Source organism: Carica papaya, chromosome 8 (assembly GCF_054855325.1).
Source record: "Carica papaya isolate Zhongbai chromosome 8, ASM5485532v1, whole genome shotgun sequence".
In the NCBI taxonomy this organism is placed as follows: Eukaryota; Viridiplantae; Streptophyta; class Magnoliopsida; order Brassicales; family Caricaceae; genus Carica; species Carica papaya.
This window is the reverse complement of record NC_142316.1, coordinates 21,637,843-21,658,439: the sequence shown is the minus strand read 5'-3', so window position 1 is coordinate 21,658,439 and position 20,597 is coordinate 21,637,843. Positions and strand designations below refer to the sequence as shown.

Genomic DNA, 20,597 nt, shown 5'->3' with positions numbered 1-20,597 from the left:
CTTGTGCGTGCACTCTGCATCTCTCCTTCTCGTTCTAATATCAAGTAAAATGCCCCAACACCGTGACTCACCTTTACAAATGAACCAGCGGATCATAATTCTATTCGCGCGTAACGTTGAACGACCCATCCGAAAAAAAATAGTTGCAACACGAGGACTTCCCAAGAGGACACCCATTCGAGTACTACTCTCGCCCAAGCACACTTAACTGCGGAGTTCTGATGGGAGCAGGTGCATTAGTGCTGGTATGATTGCACCTGTTTTACTTCGCGCTGCAAATACATACACTCCTTATCCTTTTTTCCCCCTCCCGTCATTTGTTTCCTGGTGTGTTCACACTTCACCTCTCCTTCTCGTTTTAATATCAATTAAAATGCCCCTGTGTGTTGACTCACATTTGCGTATAAACTAGCGGACCATAGTTCCAGTGGAGCGTAACATTGAACGACCCATCTGAAAAAAAAAATAGGTGCAACACGAGAACTTCCCAGGAGGTAACCCATCCTTATACAACTTTCGCCAAAGCACACTTAACTGCAGAGTTTTGATGGGATCCGGTGCATTTGTGCTGGTATGATCGCACCTGTTTCATTTGGTGCTGAAAATAAATACACTCCTTCTCCTTCAATCCCCCTCCCATAATTTGTTTCCTTGTGCGTTCACACTGCACCTCTCCTTCTCGTTCTAATATTGATTAAAATTCCCATGCTTCTTGCCTCACATTTGCATATAAACCAGCGGACCATAGTTCCAGTCACGCGTAACGTTGAACGACCCGTCTGAAAAAAAATTGTTGCGACACGAGGACTTCCCAGGAGGTCACCCATCCGAGTACTACTCTCGCCCATGAAAACTTAACTGCGGAGTTCTGATGGGATCCGGTGCATTAGCGCTGGTATGATTGCACCTGTTTAATTTCGCACTGCAAATACATAAACTCCTTCTCCTTTCTTCCCCCTCCCGTCATTTGTTTCCTTGTGCGTGCGCACTGCACCTCTCGTTCTCGTTCAAATATCAAGTAAAATGTCACGGCGCCGTGACTCACATTTGCGAATAAACCTGTGGACCATAATTCAAGTCGCGTGTAATGTCGAAAGAATCATCTGCAAAAAAATTGGTGCAACACGAGGACTTCCCAAGAAAATGGGTGAAATAAAAGGACTTCGCAAGAGGTCACCCATCCTAGTACTACTCTCACCCAAGCACCCTTAACTTGCGAAATTCTGATAGAATCCGTTATATTAGTGCTGGTGTGATCGCTCATGTTTCATTCTGCGCTGCAAATACATACACTCTTTTTCCTTCCATCCCCTATCTCGTCATTTGTTTCCTTGTGCGTGCACTCTGCATCTCTCTTTCTCCTTCAAATATAAAGTAAAATGCCCCGGCACTGTGACTCACCTTTGCGAATGAACCAGCGGTTCATAATTCTATTCGCACGTAATGTCGAACGACCCATCCGAAAAAAAATGGGTGCAAAACGAGGACTTCCAAGGAGGTCACCCATCCAAGTACTACTCTCGCCCAAGCACACTTAACTGCGGAGTTCTGATGGAATTCGGTGCATTAGTGCTGGTATGATTACACATGATTAATTTTGCGATGCAAATACATTCACTCCTTCTCCTTTCTTTTCCCTCCCGTCATTTGTTTCCTTATGCGTGCACACTGCACCTCCCGTTCTCGTTCAAATATCAAGTATAATTGCATGGCGTCGTGACTCACATTTGCAAATAAACCTGCGGACCATAATTCAAGTCGCTCATAACGTCGAAAGAATCATCTGCAAAAAAATGGGTTCAACACGAGGACTTCCCAAGTCAATAGGTGAAATATAAAGACTTCGCAGGAGGTCACCCATCCTAGTACTACTCGCCAAACCACCTTTAACCGCGGAGTTTTGATAGAATCCGTTGCAATAGTGCTGGAATGATCGCTCATGTTTCATTGCACACTGCAAATACATACACTCTTTCCCCTTCTATCCCCCCACCGTCATATGTTTTCTTGTGCGTGAACTCTACATCTCTCCTTCTCGTTCTAATATCAAGTAAAATGCCCTGTCACCGTGACTCACCATTACGAATGAACCAGCGGTTTATAATTCCATTCACGCGTAACGTCGAACAACCCATCCGAAAAAAAATGGGTGCAACACGAGGACTTCCCAGGAGGTCACCCATCCGAGTACTACTATCGCCTAAGCACACTTAACTGCGGAGTTCAGATCCGGTGCATTAGTGCTGGTATGATCGCACCTGTTTCATTTTGCGCTGCAAATACAAACACTCCTTCTCCTTTCTTCCCCCTCCCGTCATTTGTTTCCTGGTGCGTTCATACAACACCTCTCCTTCTCGTTCTCATATCGATTAAAATGCCCCTGCTTCTTGACTCACATTTGCGTATAAACCAGCGGACCATAATTCCAGTCGCGCGTAACTTCGAACGACCCATCTGAAAAAAAATGGGTGCAACACGAGGACTTCCCAGGAGGTAACCCATCCTTGTACTACTTTCGCCAAAGCACACTTAACTGTGGAGTTCTGATAGGATCCGGTGCATTTGTGCTGGTATGATCGCACCTGTTTCATTTGGTGCTGAAAATACATACACTCCTTCTCCTTCCCTCCCCCCTCCCATCTTTTGTTTCCTTGTGCGTTCACACTGCACCTCTCCTTCTAATTCTAATATCGATTAAAATGCTCCTGCTTCTTGACTCACATTTGCGTATAAACCAGCGGATCATTGCTCCAGTCAAGCGTAACGTCATACAACCCGTCTGAAAAAAAATTGGTTCCACACGATGACTTTCCAAGAGGTCACCCATCCGAGAACTACTCTTGCCCAAGCACACTTAACTGCGGAGTTCTGATGGGATCTGGTGCATTAGTGCTGGTATGATCGCACCTGTTTAATTTCGCGTTGCAAATACATACACTCTTTCTCCTTTCTTCCCCCTCCCCTCATTTGTTTTCTTGTGCGTGCGCACTGTACCTCCCGTTCTCGTTCAAATATCAAGTAAAATGCCATGGCGCCGTGACTCACATTTGCGTATAAACCTGCGGACCATAATTCAAGTCACGCGTAACGTTGAAAGAATCATTTGCTAAAAAATGGGTGCAACAAGAGGACTTCCCAAGAAAATGGGTGAAATATAAAGACTTCGTAGGGGGTAACCCATCCTAGTACTACTCTCGCCCAAGCACCCTTACCTGCGGGGTTCTTGTAGAATCCGTTGCATTAGTGCTAGTATGATCGCTCATGTTTCATTCTGCGTTGTAAATACATACACTCTTTCTCCTTCTATCCCCCCTCCCGACATTTATTTCGTTGTGCGTGCACTTTACATCTCTCCTTCTCGTTCTAATATCAAGTAAAATGCCCCGGCACCATGACTCACCTTTGCAAATGAACCAGCGGTTCATAATTCCATTAGTGCATAATGTCGAACGACCCATTCGAAAAAAACTGGGTGCACACGAGGACTTCCTAGGAGGTCACCCATCCGAGTACTACTCTCGCCCAAGCACACTTAACTGCAGAGATCTGATGGGATCCGGTGCATAAGTGCTGGTATGATCGCACCTGATTAATTTCACGCTGTAAATACATCTTTCATTCTCCTTTCTTCCCCCTCCCATCATTTGTTTCCTGTTGCGATCACACTTCACCTCTCATTCTCGTTCTAATATCAATTAAAATACCCATGCGTCTTGACTCACATTTGCATATAAACCAGCGGACAATAGTTCTAGTCGCACATAACGTCGAACGACCCATCTGATAGAGTCCGTTGCATTAGAGCTGGTATGATCGCTCATGTTTCATTCTGCACTGCAAATACATACACTCTTTCTCCTTCCATCCCCCCTCCCGTCATATGTTTCCTTGTGCGTGCACTCTGCATCTCTCCTTCTCGTTCTAATATCAAGTAAAATGCTCCGGCACCGTGACTCACCTTTGCGAATGAACCAATAGTTCATAATTCCATTCGCGCGTAACGTCGAACGTCCATCCTTGTACTACTTTTGCCAAAACACACTTAACTGCGGAGTTCTGATGGGATCCGGTGCATTTGTGCTGGTATGATCGCACCAGTTTCATTTCGTGCTGAAAATACATACACTCATTCTCCTTCCCTCCCCCCTCCCATCATTTGTTTCCTTGTGCGTTCACACAGCACCTCTCCTTCTCGTTCTAATATCCATTAAAATGCCCCTACTTCTTGACTCATATTTGCGTATAAAACAGCGGACCAAAGTTCCAGTCTCGCGTTACGTCAAACGACCCGTCTGCAAAAAAAATTGGTGCGACACAAGGACTTCACAAGAGGTCACCCATCTGAGTACTAGTCTCGCCCAAGCACGTTTAACTGCGAAGTTTTGATGGGAACCGGTGCATTAGTGCTGGTATGATCGCACCTGATTTTTTACGCGCTGCAAATACATACACTCCTTCTCCTTTCTTCCCCCTCCCGTCATTTGTTTCCTGGTGTGTTCACACTTCACCTCTGTTTCTCGTTCTAATATCAATTAAAATGCCCCTGCGTCTTAACTCACATTTGCGTATAAACCAGCGGACCAAAGTTCCAGTCGCGAGTAACGTCGAACGACCCATCTGAAAAAAAAAAAGGGTGCAACACGAGAACTTCCTAGGAGGCAACCCATCCTTGTACTACTTTCGCAAAAGCACACTTAACTGCAGAGTTCTGATGGGAGGCAACCCATCCTTGTATGTATTTGCAGCGCAGAATGAAACATGAGCGATCATACCAGCACTAATGCAACGGATTCTATCAGAACTCCGCAAATTAAGGGTACTTGGGCGAGAGTAGTACTAGGATGGGTCACCTCCTTCGAAGTCCTTATATTTCACCCATTTTCTTGGGAAGTCCTTGTGTTGCACCCATTTTTTTTGTAGATGATTCTTTCGACGTTACGCGCGACTTAAATTATGGTCTGCAGGTTTATTCGCAAATGTGAGTCACGGTGCCGTGGTATTTTACTTTATATTAGAACGAGAACGGGAGGCGCAGTGCGCACACACAGGGACACAAATGACGGGAGGGGGAAGAATGGAGAAGGAGTGTATGTATTTGCAGCGCGAAATTAATCAGGTGCGATCATATTAGCACTAATGCACGGGATCCCATTAGAACTCCGCAGTTAAGCGTGCTTGGGTGAGAGAAGTACTCGGATGGGTGACCACCTGGGATGTCCTCGTGTTGCACCCATTTTTTTCGGGGTCATTTGACATTACGCGCGAATGGAATTATGAACCGCTGGTTCATTCGTAAATGTGAGTCACAGTGCCGGGACATTTTACTTGTTATAGAACGAGAAGGAGAGATGCAGAGTGCACGCACAAGAAAACAAATGACGGGAGGGGGAACAAAGGAGAAGGAGTGTATGTATTTGCAGCGCAAAATTAAACAGTTGCTATCATACCAGCACTAATACACCGGATCCCATCAGAACTCCGCATTTAAGTGTGTTTGGGCGAGAGTATTACTCGGATGGGTGACCTCTTGGGAAGTCCTCGTGTCGCACTAATTTTATTTCAGACGGGTTGATCGACATTACGCGCGACTGGAACTATGGTCCGCTAGTTTATACGCAAATGTGAGTCAAGAAGCAGGGGCATTTTAATCGATATTAGAACGAGAAGGAGAAGTACAGTGTGAACGCACAAGGAAACAAATGATGGGAGGGGAGAGGAAAGGAGGAGTGTATGTATTTTCAGCACGAATGGAATTATGACGTTACGCGCGAATGGAATTATGAACCGCTGGTTCATTCGCAAATGTGAGTCACGGTGCCGGGACATTTTACTTGTTATAGAACGAGAAGGAGAGATGTAGAGTGCACGCACAAGGAAACAAATGACGGGAGGAGGAAGAAAGGAGAAGGAGTATATGTATTTGCAGCACAAAATTAAACAGTTGCTATCATATCTGCACTAATACACCGGATCTCATCAGAACTCCGCATTTAAGTGTGTTTGGGCGAGAGTATTACTCGAATGGGTGACCTCCTGGGAAGTCCTCGTGTCGCACCAATTTTATTTCAGACGGGTCGATCGGCGTTACGCTCGACTGGAACTATGGTCCGCTGGTTTATACGTAAATGTGAGTCAAGAAGCAGGGGCATTTTAATCGATATTAGAACGAGAAGGAGAGGTGCAGTGTGAACGCACAAGGAAACAAATGATGGGAGGGGGAGGGAAGGAGGAGTGTATGTATTTTCAGCACGAAATGAAACAGGTGCGATCATACCAGCACAAATGCACCGGATCCCATCAGAACTCCGCAGTTAATTATGCTTTGGCGAAAGTTGTACAAGGATGGGTTACCTCCTGGGAAGTTCTTGTGTTGCACCCACTTTATTTTTCAGATGGGTCGTTCGACGTTACGCACAACTGGAACTATGGTCCGCTTGTTTATCCGCAAATGTGAGTCAAGACGCAGGGGCATTTTAATTGATATTAGAACGAGAATGAGAGGTGAAGTGTGAAAGCACTAGGAAACAAATGACTGGAGGGGGAAGAAAGGAGAAGGAGTGTATTTATTTGCAGTGCGAAATGAAACAGGTGTGATCATACCAGCACTAATGCACCGGATCCCATCAGAACTCCGCAGTTAAGTGTGCTTGGGCGAGAGTAGCACTCGGATGGGTGACCTCCTCGGAAGTCCTTGTGTTGCACCCATTTTTTTTCGGATGGGTCGTTCGACGTTACGCGCGAATGAAATTATGAACCGCTGGTTCGATCACAAAGGTGAGTCACGGTGCCGGGGCATTTTACTTGATATTAGAACGAAAAAGAGAGATACAGCGTGCACGCACAAGGAAACAAATGACGGGAGGGGGATGGAAGGAGAAAGAGTGTATGTATTTGCAGCGCATAATGAAACATAAGCAATCATACCAGCACTAATGCAACGGATTCTATCAGAACTCCACAAGTTAAGGGTACTTAGGCGAGAGTAGTACTAGGATGGGTCACCTCCTTCGAAGTCCTTATATTTCACCTATTTTCTTAGGAAGTCCTCGTGTTGCACCCATTTTTTTGTAGATGATTCTTTCGACGTTACGCGCGACTTGAATTATGATCCGCAGGTTTATTCGCAAATGTGAGTCATGGCGCCGTGGCATTTTACTTTATATTAAAACGAGAACGGGAGGTGCAGTGCGCACGCACAAGAACACAAATGACGGGAGGGGGAAGAATGGAGAAGGAATGTATGTATTTGCAGCGCGAAATTAATCAGGTGAAATCATACCAGCACTAATGCACCGGATCCCATTAGAACTCTGCAGTTAAGCGTCCTTGGGTGAGAGAAGTACTCGGATGGGTGACCTCTTGGGAAGTCCTCGTGTTGCACCCATTTTTTTTCGGATGGGTCGTTTGACGTTACGCGCGAGTGGAATTATGAACCGCTAGTTCATTCGCAAAGGTGAGTCACGGTGCCGGGGCATTTTATTTGTTATAGAACGAGAAGGAGAGATGCAGAGTGCACGCACAAGGAAACAAATGACTGAAGGGGGGATGGAAGGAGAAAGAGTGTATGTATTTGCAGTGCAGAATGAAACATGAGCGACCATACAGCACTAATGCAACAGATTCTATCATAACTCCGCAGTTAACGGTGCTTGGGCGAGAGTAGTACTAGGATGGGTGACCTCCTGTGAAGTCCTTATATTTCACCCATTTTCTTGGGAAGTCCTCATGTTGCACCTATTTATTTGCAGATGATTCTTTCGACGTTACGCGCGACTTGAATAATGGTCCGCAGGTTTATTCACTAAAGTGAGTCACGTCACCGTGGCATTTTACTTGATATTAGAACGAGAACGAGAGGTGAAGTGCGCACGCACAAGGAAACAAATGACGGGAGGGGGAAGAAAGGATAAGGAGTGTATATATTTGTAGCGCGAAATTAAAAAGGTGCGATCATACTAGCACTATTGCACCGGATCCCATCAGAACTTTGCAGTTGAGTGTGCTTCGGCGAGAGTAGTACTCGGATGGGTGACCTCTTAGGGAGTCGTCGTGCTGCACCAATTTTTTTTTCGGAGGGGTCGTTAGACGTTACGCGCGAATGGAATTATTAACCGCTGGTTCATTCACAAAGGTGAGTCACGGTACCGAGTAATTTTACTTGATATTAGAACGAGAAGGAGAGATACAGAGTGCATGCACAAGGAAATAAATGATGGGAGGGGAATGGTAGGAGAAAGCGTGTATGTATTTGCAGCGCAAAATGAAACATGAGCGATCATACCAGCACTAATGCAACGGATTCTATCAGAACTCCACTGGTAAGGGTGCTTGGGCGAGAGTAGTACTAGGATGGGTAACCTCCTGCGAAGTCCTTGTATTTCACCCATTTTCTTGGGAAGTCCTCGTGTTGAACCCATTTATTTGCAAATGATTCTTTCGACGTTACGCACGACTTGAATTATTGTTCGCAGGTTTATTCGCAAATGTGAGTCACGGCACCGTGGCATTTTACTTGATATTAGAACGAGAACGGGAGGTGCAGTGCGCACGCACAAGGAAACAAAGGACAGGAGGGGGAGGAAAGGAGAAGTAGTGTATGTATTTGCAGTGCAAAATTAAACAGGTGCGATCATACTAGCACTAATGCACCGGATCCCATCAGAACTCCGCAGTTAAGTGTGCTTGGGCGAGAGTAGTACTCGTATGGGTGACCTCCTGGGAAGTCCTCGTGTCGCACCAATTTTTTTTCAGACGAGTCGTTCGACGTTACGCGCGACTAGAACTACGATCCGCTAGTTTATACGTAAATGTGAGTTAAGAAGCAGGGGCATTTTAATCGATATTAGAACGAGAAGGAGAGGTGCAACGTGAACGCACAAGGAAACAAATGACGAGAAGGGGAAGAAAGGTGAAGGAGTGTATGTATTTGCAGCGCAAAATGAAACAAGTGCGATCATACCAGCACTAATGCACTAGATCTCATCAGAACTCAGCAGTTAAGTATGCTTGGGCGAGAGTAGTACTCGGATGGGTGACCTCTTGGGAAGTCCTCGTGTTGCACCCATTTTTTTTCGGATGGGTCGTTCGACGTTACCCACGAACGAAATTATGAACCGCTGGTTCATTTGCAAAGGTGAGTCACGGTGCCGGGGCATTTTACTTGATATTAGAACGAGAAGGAGAGATGCAGAGTGCACGCACAAAGAAACAAATGACGGGAGGGGGGATGGGAGGAGAAAGAGTGTATGTATTTACAGCGCAGAGTGAAACATGAGCGATGATACCAGAACTAATGCAACGGATTCTATCAGAACTCCGCGGTTAAGGGTGCTTGGGCGAGAGTTGTACTAGGATGGGTGACCTCCTGCGAAGTCCTTATATTTCACCCATTTTCTTCGGAAGTCCTCGTCTTGCACCAATTTTTTTGCAGATGATTCTTTCGACGTTACGCGCGACTTGAATTATGGTCCCCAGGTTTATTCGCAAATGTGAGTCACGGCACCGTGGCATTTTACTTGCTATTTGAACGTGAACGGGAGGTGCAGTGTGCACGCACAAGGAAACAAATGACGGGAGGGGGAAGAAAGCAGAAGGAGTGTTTGTATTTGCAGCGTGAAATTAAACAGGTGCGATGATACCAACACTAATGCACCGGATCCCATCAGAACTCCGCAGTTAAGGGTGCTTGGGCGAGAGTAGTACTAGGATGGGTGACCTCTTGCGAAGTCCTTATATTTCACCCATTTTCTTGGGAAGTCCTCGTGTTGCACCCATTTTTTTGCAGATGGTTCTTTCGACGTTACGCACGACTTGAATTATGGTCCGCAGATTTATTCGCAAATGTGAGTCACGGCGCAGTGGCATTTTACTTGATATTAGAATGAGAACGGGAGGTGCAGTGCGCACGCACAAGGAAACAAATGACGGGAGGGGGAAGAAAGGAGAAGGAGTGTATGTATTTGTAGCGCGAAATTAAACAGGTGCGATTATATTAGCACCAATACACCGTATCCCATCAGAACTCCGCAGTTAAGTATGCTTGGGCGAGAGTAGTACTCGTATGGGTGACCTCCTGGGAAGTCATCGTGTCGCACCAATTTTTTTTTAGACGGGTCGTTCGACGTTACGCGCGACTAGAACTACGGTCCGCTGGTTTATACGCAAATGTGAGTCAAGAAGCAGGAGCATTTTAATCGATATTAGAATGAGAAGGAGAGGCGCAGGGTGAACGCACAAGGAAACAAATGACGGGAGGGGGAAGAAAAGAGAAGGAGTGTATGTATTTGCAGTGCGAAATTAAACAGGTGCGATCATACCAGCACTAATGCACAAGATCCCATCAGAACTACGCAGTTAAGTGTGCTTGGTCGAGAGTAGTACTTGGATGGGTGACCTCTTGGGAAGTCCTCGTATCGCGCCAATTTTTTTTTAGACAGGTCGTTCGACGTTACGCACGACTGGAACTATTGTCCGCTTGTTTATACTCAAATGTGAGTCAAGAAGCAGGGGCATTTTAATCGATATTAGAACGAGAAGGAGAGGTGCAGTGTGAATGCACAAGAAAACAAATGATGGGAGGGGGGAGGGAAGGAGAAGGAGTATATGTATTTTCAGCACGAAATGAAACAGGTGCGATCATACCAGCACAAATTCACCGGATCCCATCAGAACTGCGCAGTTAAGTGTGCTTTGTCGAAAGTAGTACAAGGATGGTTTACATCCTGGGAAGTTCTCATGTTGCACCCATTTTTTTTTTCAGATGGGTGGTTCGACATTACGCGCGATTGGAACTATGGTACGCTGGTTTATGCGCAAATGTGAGTCAAGACGCAGGGGCATTTTAATTGATATTAGAACGAGAAGGAAAGGTGAAGTGAGAACGCACCAAGTAACAAATGAAGGGAGGGGGAAGAAATGAGAAGGAGTGTATGTATTTGCAGTGCGAAATGAAACATTTGCGATCATGCCAGCACTAATGCAACGGATTCTACCAGAACTCCGCAAGTTAAGGGTGCTTGGGCGAGAAAAGTACTAGGATGGGTGACCTCCTGCGAAGTCCTTATATTTCACCCATTTTCTTGGAAAGTTCTCGTGTTGCACCCAATTTTTTGCAGATGATTCTTTTGACGTTGCGCGCGACTTAAATTATTGTCCGCAGGTTTATTCGCAAATTGAGTCACGGAGCCATTGCATTTTACTTGATATTTAAACGAGAACGGGAGGTGCAGTGCGCACGCACAAAGAAACAAATGACAGGAGGGGGACGAAAGGAGAAGGAGTGTATGTATTTGCAGCGCGAAATTAAACAGGTGCGATCATACCAACACTAATGCACCGGATCCCATCAGAACTCTGCAGTTAAGTGTGCTTTGGCGAGAGTAGTACTCGGATGGCTGACCACCTGGGAAGTCCTCGTGTCGCATAAATTTTTTTCCAGATGGGTCGTTCGATGATACACGTGACTGGAACTATGATCCGCTGATTTATAAGCAAATGTGATTCAAGAAGCAAGGGCATTTTAATCGATATTAGAACGAGAAGGAGAGGTGAAGTGTGAACGCACCAGAAAACAAATGACGGGAGGGGGAAGAAAGGAGAAGGAGTGTATGTATTTGTAGTGCAAAATGAAACAGGTGCGATCATACCAGCACAAATGCACCGGATCCACTAAGAACTTCGCAGTTAAGTGTGCTTGGGTGAGAGTAGTACTCGGATTGGTGACCTCCTGGGAAGTTCTCGTGTCGCACCATTTTTTTTCGGATGGGTTGTTCGACGATAAGCGCGAATGGAATTATGAACCCTTGGTTCATTCGCAAAGGTGGGTCACGGTGCTGGAGCATTTTACTTGATATTAGAACGAGAAAGAGAGATGCTGAGTACATGTACAAGGAAATAAATGACGGGAGGGGGGATGGAAGGAGAAAGAGTGTATGTATTTGCAGTGCAGAATGAAACATGAGCGATCATACCAGAACTAATACAACAGATTCTATCAGAACTTCACAAGTTAAGGGTGTTTGGGTGAGAGTAGTACTAGGATGGGTGAGCTCCTGCGAAGTCCTCGTGTTGCACCCATTTTTTTACAGATGATTGTTTCGACGTTACGCGCGACTTGAATTATGGTCCGCAGGTTTATTCGCAAATGTGAGTCACGGCGCCGTGGCATTTTGCTTGATATTAGAACGAGAACGGGAGGTGCAGTGCGCACGCACAAGGAAACAAATGACGAGAGGGGAAGAAAGGAGAAGGAGTTTATGTGTTTGCAGCGCGAAATTAAACAGGCACGATCATACCAATGATCCCATCAGAACTCCACAGTTAACTGTGTTTGGGCAAGAGTAGTACTCGGATGGGTGACCTCCTGGGAAGTCCTCGTGTCGTACAAATTTTTTTTAGACGGGTCGTTCGACGTTATGCGCGACTGGAACTATGATCCGTTGGTTTATAAGCAAATGTGAGTCAAGAAGCAGGGGCATTTTAATCGATATTAGAACGAGAAGGAGAGGTGAAGTGTGAACGCACCAGGAAATAAATGACGGGAGGGGGAAGAAAGGAGAAGGAGTGTATGTATTTGCAGTGCGAAATGAAACAGGTGCGATCATACCAGCACAAATGCACCAGATCCACTAAGAACTTTGCAGTTAAGTGTGCTTGGGCGAGAGTAGTACTCGGATGGGTGTCTTCCTGGGAAGTCCTCGTGTTGCACCCATTATTTTTCGGATGGCTCGTTCGACGTTACGCACGAATGGAATTATGAACTGCTGGTTCATTCTTAAAGGTGAGTCACGGTGCCGGGACATTTTACTTGATATTAGAACGAGAAGGAGAGATGAAGAGTGCACGCACAAGGAAACAAATGACGGGAGGGTGGATGGAAGGAGAAATAGTGTATGTATTTACAGTGCATAATAAAAAATGAGCGATCATACCAGCACTAATGCAACGGATTCTATCATAACTCCGTAGTTAAGGGTGCTTGGGAGAGAGTAGTACTAGGATGTGTGACCTCCTGCGAAGTCCTTATATTTCACCTATTTTATTGGAAAGTCCTCGTGTTGCACCCATTTTTTTGGAGATGATTCTTTCGACGTTACGCGCAACTTGAATTATGGTCTGCATGTTTATTTGCAAATGTGAGTCACGGCGCCGTGGCATTTTACTTGATATTTGAATGAGAACGGGAGGTGCAGTGCGTACAAGGAAACAAATGACAGGAGGGGGAAGAAAAGAGAAGGAATTTATGTATTTACAGCGCAAAATTAAATAGGTGCGATCATACAAACACTAATGCACGGGATCCCATCAGAACTACGCAGTTAAGTGTGCTTGGACGAGACTAGTACTCGGATGGGTGACCTACTGGGAAGTTCTCGTGTCGCAACAATTTTTTTTCAGACGGGTCGTTCGACGTTACGCGCGATTGGAACTATGGTCTGCTGGTTTATACGCAAATGTGAGTCAAGAAGCAGGAGCATTTTAATCGATATTAAAACCAGAAGGAGAGGTGCAGTGTGAACGCAGAAGGAAACAAATTATGGGAGGGGGGAGGGAAGGAGGAGTGTATGTATTTTCAGCACGAAATGAAACTGGTGCGATCATACCAGCATAATTGCACCGGATCCCTTTAGAACTCCGCAGTTAAGTGTTCTTTGGCGAAAGTAGTAAAGGATGGATTACCTCTTGGGAAGTTCTCGTGTTGCACCAATTTTTTTTTAGATGGGTCGTTCGATGTTACGCGCGCTTGGAACTCTGGTCTGCTGGTTTATACGCAAATGTGAGTAAAGACGCATGGGCATTTTAATTGATATTAGAACGAGAAGGAGAGGTGAAGTGTGAACGCACCAGGAAACAAATGACGGGAGGGGGAAGAAAGAAGGAGTGTATGTATTTGCAGCACGATATGACACAGGTGTGATCATACCAGCACTAATGCATCGGATCCCAACAAAACTCCGCAGTGAAGTGTGCTTGGGCGAGAGTAGCACTCGGATGGGTGACCTCCTGGGAAGTCCTCGTGTTGCACTAATTTTTTTTCAGATGGATCGTTCGACGTTACGCACGAATGGAATTATGAACCGCTGGTTCATTCACAAATGTGAGTCAAGAAGCAGGAGCATTTTAATCGATATTAAAACCAGAAGGAGAGGTGCAGTGTGAACGCAGAAGGAAACAAATTATGGGAGGGGGGAGGGAAGGAGGAGTGTATGTATTTTCAGCACGAAATGAAACTGGTGCGATCATACCAGCATAATTGCACCGGATCCCTTCAGAACTCCGCAGTTAAGTGTTCTTTGGCGAAAGTAGTAAAGGATGGATTACCTCCTGGGAAGTTCTCGTGTTGCACCAATTTTTTTTTAGATGGGTCGTTCGATGTTACGCGCGCTTGGAACTCTGGTCTGCTGGTTTATACGCAAATGTGAGTAAAGACGCATGGGCATTTTAATTGATATTAGAACGAGAAGGAGAGGTGAAGTGTGAACGCACCAGGAAACAAATGACGAGAGGGGGAAGAAAGAAGGAGTGTATGTATTTGCAGCACGATATGACACAGGTGTGATCATACCAGCACTAATGCATCGGATCCCAACAAAACTCCGCAGTGAAGTGTGCTTGGGCGAGAGTAGCACTCGGATGGGTGACCTCCTGGGAAGTCCTCGTGTTGCACTAATTTTTTTTCAGATGGGTCGTTCGACGTTACGCACGAATGGAATTATGAACCGCTGGTTCATTCACAAATGTGAGTCAAGGTGCCGAGGCATTTTACTTTATATTAGAACGAGAAGGAGAGATGCAGAGTGCACGCGCAAGGAAACAAATGACGGGATGGGGGATGGAAGAGAAAGAGTGTATGTATTTCAAGCGTAGAATGAAACAGGAGCGATCATACCAGAACTAATGCAACGGATTCTATCAAAACTCTGCAAGTTAAAGGTGCTTAGGCGAGAGTAGTACTAGGATGGGTGACCTCCTGCGAAGTTCTTATATTTCACCCATTTTTTTGGGAAGTCCTCGTGTCGCACCCATTTTTTTGCAGATGATTCTTTCGACGTTATGCGTGGCTTGAATTATGGTCCGCATGTTTATTTGCAAATGTGAGTCACGGCGCCGTGACATTTTACTTGATATTTGAACGAGAACGGGAGGTGCAGTGCGCACGCACAAGGAAAAAAATGACAGGAGGGGGAAGAAAGGAGAATGAGTGAATGTATTTGCAGCGTGAAATTAAACAGGTGCAATCATACCAGCACTAATGCACCGGATCCCATCAGAACTCCGCAGTTAAGTGTGCTTGGGCGAGAGTAGTTCTCGAATGGGTGACCTCCTGGGAAGTCCTCGTGTTGCACCCATTTTTTTTTGGATGGGTCCTTCGACGTTGCGCACGAATCGAATTATGAAACGATGGTTCATTTGCAAAGGTGAGTCACGGTGCCGGGCATTTTACCTTATATTAGAACAAGAAGGAGATGTAGAGTGCACGCGCAAGGAAACAAATGACGGGAGGGGGGATGGAAGGAGAAAACGTGTATGTATTTGCAGCGTAGAATGAAACATGAGCGATCATACCAGAACTAATGGAACGGATTCTATCGAAACTCTGCAAGTTATGGGTGCTTGGGCAAGAGTAGTACTAGGATGGGTAACCTCCTGCGAAGTCCTTATATTTCACCCATTTTCTTGGGAAGTCCTCGTGTTGCGCCCATTTTTTTGCAGATGATTCTTTCGACATTACACGCGACTTGAATTATGATCCGCAGGTTTATTCGCAAATGTGAGTCACGGCGCCGTTGCATTTTACTTGATATTTGAACGAGAACGGGAGGTGCAGTGTGCACACACAAGAAAACAAATGACGGGAGGGAGAAGAAAGGAGAAGGAGTGTATGTACTTGCAATGCGAAATTAATCAGGTGCGATCATACCAGCACTAATGTACCGGATCCCATCAGAACTCCGCAGTTAAGCGTGCTTGGGCGAGAGTAGTACTCGGATGGGTGACCTCTTGGGAAGTCCTCGTGTTGCACTCATTTTTTTTCGGATGGGTCTTTCGATGTTACGCACGAATGGAATTATGAACCGCTGGTTCATTCGCAAAGGTGAGTCACGGTGCCAGGGCATTTTACTTTATATTAGAACGAGAAGGAGAGATGCAGAGTGCACGCACAAGGAAACAAATGACGCGAGGGGGGATGGAAGGAGAAATAGTGTATGTATTTGCAACGCAGAATGAAACATGAGCGATCATACCAGCACTAATGCAACGGATTCTATCAGAACTCCGCAAGTTAAGGGTGCTTGTTCGAGAATAGTACTAGAATGGGTGATCTCTTGCGAAATCCTTATATTTCACCCATTTTCTTGGGAAGTTCTCGTGTTGCACCCATTTTTTTAAAGATGATTCTTTCGACGTTGCACGCGACTTGAATTATGGTCCACAAGTTTATTCGCAAATGTGAGTCACGGCGCCGTGGCATTTTACTTGATATTTGATCGAGAACGGGAAATGCAGTGCGCACACATAAGGAAACAAATGACGGAAGGGGAAAGAAAGGAGAATGAGTGAATGTATTTGCAGCGCAAAATTAATCAGGTGGAAGCATACCAACACTAATGCACCGAATCCCATCAGAACTCCGCAGTTAAGTGTGCTTGGGAGGGAGTAGTACTCGGATGCGTGACCTCCTGGGAAGTCCTCGTGTTGCACGCATTTTTTTTGGATGGGTCGTTCGACGTTATGCGCGAATGGAATTATGAACCGCTGGTTCATTCGCAAAGGTGAGTCATGGTGCCGGGGCATTTTACTTGATATTAGAACGAGAAGGAGAGATGTAGAGTGCACGCACAAGGAAACAAATGACGGGAGGGGGGATGAAAGGAGAAAGAGTGTATGTATTTGCAGCACAGAATTGAACATGAGTGATCATACCAGCACTAATGCAACGGATTCTATCAGAACTCTGCAAGTTAAGGGTGCTTGGGCGAGAATAGTACTAAAATGGCTGACCTCCTGCGAAGTCCTTATATTTCACCCATTTTCTTTTGAAGTCCTCGTGTTGCACCCATTTTTTTACAGATAATTTTTTCTACATTACTCGTGAGTTGAATTATGGTCCGCAGTTTTATTTGAAAATGTAAGTCACGGCGCCGTGGCATTTTACTTGATATTAGAACGAGAACGGGAGGTGTAGTGCGCACACACAAGGAGACAAATGACGAGAAGGGGAAGAAAGGAGAAGGAGTGTATGTATTTGCAGTGCAAAATTAAACAGGTATGATCATACTAGCACTAATGCACCAACTCCCATCAGAACTCCGCAGTTAAGTTTGCTTGGGCGAGAGTAGTACTCGGATGGGTGACCTCCTGGAAAGTCCTCGTGTCGCACGAATTTTTTTCCAGATGGGTCGTTCGATGTTTCGCGCAATTAGAACTATGGTCCGCTGGATTATACGCAAATGTGAGTAAAGAAGTAGGGGCATTTTAATCGATATTAGAACGAGAATGAGTGGTGCAGTGTGTACGCACAAAGAAACAAATGATGGGAGGGGGGAGGGAATGAGAAGGAGTGTATGTATTTTCAGCATGAAATGAAACAGGTGTGATCATACCAGCACAAATGCACCGGATCCCATCAGAACTCCGCAGTTAAGTGTGCTTTGACGAAAGTAGTACAATGATGGGTCACCTCCTGGGAAGTTCTCCTCTTGCACTTATTTTTTTTTCATATGGGTCGTTCGACGTTACGTGCGACTGGAACTGTGGTCCGCTGGTTTATACGCAAATGTGAGTCAAGACGCAGGGGCATTTTAATTAATATTAGAACGAGAATGAAAGGTGAAGTGTGAACGCACCAGGAAACAAATGACGGGAGGGGGAAGAAAGGAGAAGGAGTGTATGTATTTGCAGCGCAAAATGAAGCAGGTGCGATAATACCAGCACTAATGTACCAGATCTCATCAGAATTCTGTAGTTAAGTGTGCTTGGGTGAGAGTAGTGCTTGGATGGGTGACCTCTTGGGAAGTCCTCGTGTTGCACCTATTTTTTTTCGGATGGGTCGTTCGACATTACGCGCGAATGGAATTATGAACCGTTTGTTCATTCGCAAAGGTTAGTCACGGTGCCGGGGCATTTTACTTGATAGTAGAACGAGAACGAGAGATGCAGAGTGCACGCACAAGAAAACAATTGACGGGAGGGGGGATGGAAGGAGAAAGAGTGTATGTATTTGCAGCGCAGAATGAAACATGAGCGATCATACCAGCATTAATGCAACAGATTCTATCAGAACTCCGAAGTTAAGGGTGCTTGGGCGAGAGTAGTGCTAGGATGGGTGACCTCCTGCGAAGTCCTTATATTTCACCCATTTTCTTGGGAAGCCCTCGTGTTGCACCCATATTTTTGCAGATGATTCTTTCGACGTTACATGCAACTTGATTATTGTCCACAGGTTTATTCGCAAATGTGAGTCACAATGCCGTTGCATTTTACTTGATATTAGAACGAGAACGGGAGATGCAGAGTGGACGCACAAGGAAACAAATGACGGGAGGGGGTATAGAAGGAGATAGAGTTTATGTATTTGTAGCGCAGAATGAAACATGAGCGATCATACCAGCACTAATGCACCGGATTCCATCAGAACTCCGCAGTTAAGGGTGCTTGGGCGAGAGTAGAACTAGGATGGGTGATCTCCTGCGAAGTCCTTATATTTCACTCATTTTCTTGGGAAGCCTCGTGTTGCACCTATTTTTTTGCAGATGATTTTTCGATGTTACGCGGGACTTAAATTATGGTCCGCAGGTTTATTCGCAAATTTGAGTCACAGTGCTGTGGCATTTTACTTATATTAGAATGAGAACGGGACGTGCAGTGCGCACGCACAAGGAAACAAATGACGGGAGGTGGAAAAAAGGATAAGGGGTGAATGTATTTGCATCGCAAAATGAAACAAGTGTGATCATACCAGCACTAATGCACCGGATCCCATCAGAACTCCGTAGTTAATTGTGCTTGGGCGAGAGTAGTACTCGGATGGGTGACCTCCTGGGAAATCCTCTTGTTGCGCCCATTTTTTTCGGATGGGTCGTTCGACATTACGCGTGAATGGAATTATGGACCGCTGGTTCGTTCACAAAGGTGAGTCACGGTACCGGGGCATTTTATTTGATATTAGAACGAGAAGGAGAGATACAGTGTGCACGCACAAGGAAACAAATGACGGGAGGGGGGATGGAAGAAGAAAAAGTGTATGTATTTGCAGCGCAAAATGAAACATGAGCGATTATACCAGCACTAATGCAACAGATTCTATCAGAACTCCGCAAGTTAAGGGTGCTTGTGCGAGAATAGTACTAGGATGGCTGACCTCCTGCGAAGTCCTTATATTTCACCCATTTTCTTGGGAAGTCCTCATGTTGGACCAATTTTTTTGCAGATGATTCTTTCGACATTACGCGCGACTTGAATTATGATCTGCAGGTTTATTCGCAAATGTGAGTCACGGCGCCATGGTATTTTACGTGATATTAGAACAAGAACGGGAGGTGCAGTGCGCATGCACAAGGAAACAAATGACGAGAGGGGGAAGAAAGGAGAAGTAGTGTATGTATTTGCAGCGCGAAATTAAATAGGTGCGATCATACCAACACAAATGCACTGGATCCCATCAGAACTCTGCAGTTAAGTGTGTTTGGGCGAGAGTAGTACTCAGATGGGTGACCTCCTGGGAAGTCCTCGTGTCGCACCAATTTTTTTTCAGACGGATCGTTCGACGTTACGCGCGACTTGAACTATGGTCAGCTGGTTTATACGCAAATGTGAGTCAAGAAGAAGGGGCATTTTAATCGATATTAGAACGAGAATGAGAGGTGTAGTGTGAGCGGACAAGGAAACAAATGATGGGAGCGGGAAGGGAAGGAGAAATAGTGTATGTATTTTCAACACAAAATGAAACAGGTGCGATCATACCAGCACAAATGCACCGAATCCCATCAGTACTCTGCAGTTAAGTGTGCTTTGGCGAAAGTAGTACAAGGATGGGTTAACTCCTGAGAAGTTCTCGTGTAGTACCCGTTTTTTTTCAGATGGATCGTTCGACGTTACGTGCGACTGGAACTATGTTCCGCTAGTTTATACGCAAATGTGAGTCAAGACGCAGGGTTATTTTAATTAATATTAGAACGAGAAGGAGAGGTGAAGTGTGAACGCACCAGGAAACAAATGACGGGAGGGGGAAGAAAGGAGAAGGACTGTATTTATTTACAGCGCGAAATGAAACAGATACGATCATACCAGCATTAATGCACCGGGTCCCATCAGAACTCCGCAGTTAAGTGTGTTTGGGCAAGAGTAGTACTCGGATGGGTGACCTCCTGGGAAGTCCTCGTGTTGCACCCATTTTTTTTGGATGGGTCGTTCGACGTTACGCGCGAATGGATTTATGAACTGCTGGTTCATTCGCAAAAGCGAGTCACGGTGCCGGGGTATTTTACTTGATATTAGAACGAGAAAGAGAGATGTAGAGTGCACGCACAAGGAAACAAATGACGGGAGGGGGGATGGAAGGAGAAAGAGTATGTATTTGCAGCGCAGAATAAAACATG

The 20,597-nt window shown here is 45.5% G+C and overlaps 3 non-coding genes and 33 pseudogenes across 3 annotated transcripts; 27 read left to right on the top strand and 9 right to left on the bottom strand.

The window, feature by feature from the left end:
• Positions 1-140: 140 nt before the first annotated feature.
• Positions 141-259, bottom strand: LOC148252266 (5S ribosomal RNA; annotated as a pseudogene).
• A 207-nt stretch (positions 260-466) lies between these two features.
• Positions 467-585, bottom strand: LOC148252265 (5S ribosomal RNA; annotated as a pseudogene).
• A 205-nt stretch (positions 586-790) lies between these two features.
• On the bottom strand, positions 791-909 carry LOC148252264 (5S ribosomal RNA; annotated as a pseudogene).
• Positions 910-1,470: 561 nt separating this feature from the next.
• LOC148252263 (5S ribosomal RNA) lies at positions 1,471-1,589 on the bottom strand (annotated as a pseudogene).
• Positions 1,590-2,146: 557 nt separating this feature from the next.
• Positions 2,147-2,260, bottom strand: LOC148252262 (5S ribosomal RNA; annotated as a pseudogene).
• Positions 2,261-2,465: 205 nt separating this feature from the next.
• Positions 2,466-2,584, bottom strand: LOC148252261 (5S ribosomal RNA; annotated as a pseudogene).
• A 206-nt stretch (positions 2,585-2,790) lies between these two features.
• On the bottom strand, positions 2,791-2,909 carry LOC148252260 (5S ribosomal RNA; annotated as a pseudogene).
• Positions 2,910-3,469: 560 nt separating this feature from the next.
• On the bottom strand, positions 3,470-3,587 carry LOC148252259 (5S ribosomal RNA; annotated as a pseudogene).
• Positions 3,588-4,304: 717 nt separating this feature from the next.
• LOC148252258 (5S ribosomal RNA) lies at positions 4,305-4,423 on the bottom strand (annotated as a pseudogene).
• Positions 4,424-5,114: 691 nt separating this feature from the next.
• On the top strand, positions 5,115-5,233 carry LOC148252257 (5S ribosomal RNA; annotated as a pseudogene).
• A 200-nt stretch (positions 5,234-5,433) lies between these two features.
• LOC148252256 (5S ribosomal RNA) lies at positions 5,434-5,552 on the top strand (annotated as a pseudogene).
• Positions 5,553-5,939: 387 nt separating this feature from the next.
• On the top strand, positions 5,940-6,058 carry LOC148252255 (5S ribosomal RNA; annotated as a pseudogene).
• A 202-nt stretch (positions 6,059-6,260) lies between these two features.
• On the top strand, positions 6,261-6,379 carry LOC148252254 (5S ribosomal RNA; annotated as a pseudogene).
• A 207-nt stretch (positions 6,380-6,586) lies between these two features.
• LOC148252253 (5S ribosomal RNA) lies at positions 6,587-6,705 on the top strand (annotated as a pseudogene).
• Positions 6,706-7,265: 560 nt separating this feature from the next.
• On the top strand, positions 7,266-7,384 carry LOC148252252 (5S ribosomal RNA; annotated as a pseudogene).
• Positions 7,385-8,621: 1,237 nt separating this feature from the next.
• On the top strand, positions 8,622-8,740 carry LOC148252251 (5S ribosomal RNA). Its single transcript, XR_015814772.1, has one exon. It is a non-coding gene; the product is annotated as a 5S ribosomal RNA (ribosomal RNA).
• A 205-nt stretch (positions 8,741-8,945) lies between these two features.
• LOC148252250 (5S ribosomal RNA) lies at positions 8,946-9,064 on the top strand (annotated as a pseudogene).
• Positions 9,065-9,624: 560 nt separating this feature from the next.
• On the top strand, positions 9,625-9,743 carry LOC148252249 (5S ribosomal RNA; annotated as a pseudogene).
• Positions 9,744-9,978: 235 nt separating this feature from the next.
• On the top strand, positions 9,979-10,097 carry LOC148252248 (5S ribosomal RNA; annotated as a pseudogene).
• A 205-nt stretch (positions 10,098-10,302) lies between these two features.
• Positions 10,303-10,421, top strand: LOC148252247 (5S ribosomal RNA; annotated as a pseudogene).
• Positions 10,422-11,307: 886 nt separating this feature from the next.
• LOC148252246 (5S ribosomal RNA) lies at positions 11,308-11,426 on the top strand (annotated as a pseudogene).
• Positions 11,427-11,631: 205 nt separating this feature from the next.
• On the top strand, positions 11,632-11,750 carry LOC148252245 (5S ribosomal RNA; annotated as a pseudogene).
• Positions 11,751-12,590: 840 nt separating this feature from the next.
• LOC148252244 (5S ribosomal RNA) lies at positions 12,591-12,709 on the top strand (annotated as a pseudogene).
• A 556-nt stretch (positions 12,710-13,265) lies between these two features.
• On the top strand, positions 13,266-13,384 carry LOC148252243 (5S ribosomal RNA; annotated as a pseudogene).
• A 203-nt stretch (positions 13,385-13,587) lies between these two features.
• Positions 13,588-13,705, top strand: LOC148252242 (5S ribosomal RNA; annotated as a pseudogene).
• Positions 13,706-13,907: 202 nt separating this feature from the next.
• Positions 13,908-14,026, top strand: LOC148252241 (5S ribosomal RNA; annotated as a pseudogene).
• A 203-nt stretch (positions 14,027-14,229) lies between these two features.
• LOC148252240 (5S ribosomal RNA) lies at positions 14,230-14,347 on the top strand (annotated as a pseudogene).
• Positions 14,348-14,549: 202 nt separating this feature from the next.
• LOC148252239 (5S ribosomal RNA) lies at positions 14,550-14,668 on the top strand (annotated as a pseudogene).
• Positions 14,669-15,228: 560 nt separating this feature from the next.
• LOC148252238 (5S ribosomal RNA) lies at positions 15,229-15,347 on the top strand (annotated as a pseudogene).
• A 558-nt stretch (positions 15,348-15,905) lies between these two features.
• On the top strand, positions 15,906-16,024 carry LOC148252237 (5S ribosomal RNA). The gene has a single exon (XR_015816001.1). It is a non-coding gene; the product is annotated as a 5S ribosomal RNA (ribosomal RNA).
• Positions 16,025-17,589: 1,565 nt separating this feature from the next.
• Positions 17,590-17,708, top strand: LOC148252236 (5S ribosomal RNA; annotated as a pseudogene).
• Positions 17,709-17,914: 206 nt separating this feature from the next.
• Positions 17,915-18,033, top strand: LOC148252235 (5S ribosomal RNA; annotated as a pseudogene).
• A 560-nt stretch (positions 18,034-18,593) lies between these two features.
• On the top strand, positions 18,594-18,714 carry LOC148252234 (5S ribosomal RNA; annotated as a pseudogene).
• A 230-nt stretch (positions 18,715-18,944) lies between these two features.
• Positions 18,945-19,063, top strand: LOC148252233 (5S ribosomal RNA; annotated as a pseudogene).
• Positions 19,064-19,623: 560 nt separating this feature from the next.
• Positions 19,624-19,742, top strand: LOC148252232 (5S ribosomal RNA). Its single transcript, XR_015814458.1, has one exon. It is a non-coding gene; the product is annotated as a 5S ribosomal RNA (ribosomal RNA).
• A 530-nt stretch (positions 19,743-20,272) lies between these two features.
• LOC148252231 (5S ribosomal RNA) lies at positions 20,273-20,391 on the top strand (annotated as a pseudogene).
• Positions 20,392-20,597: the final 206 nt, after the last annotated feature.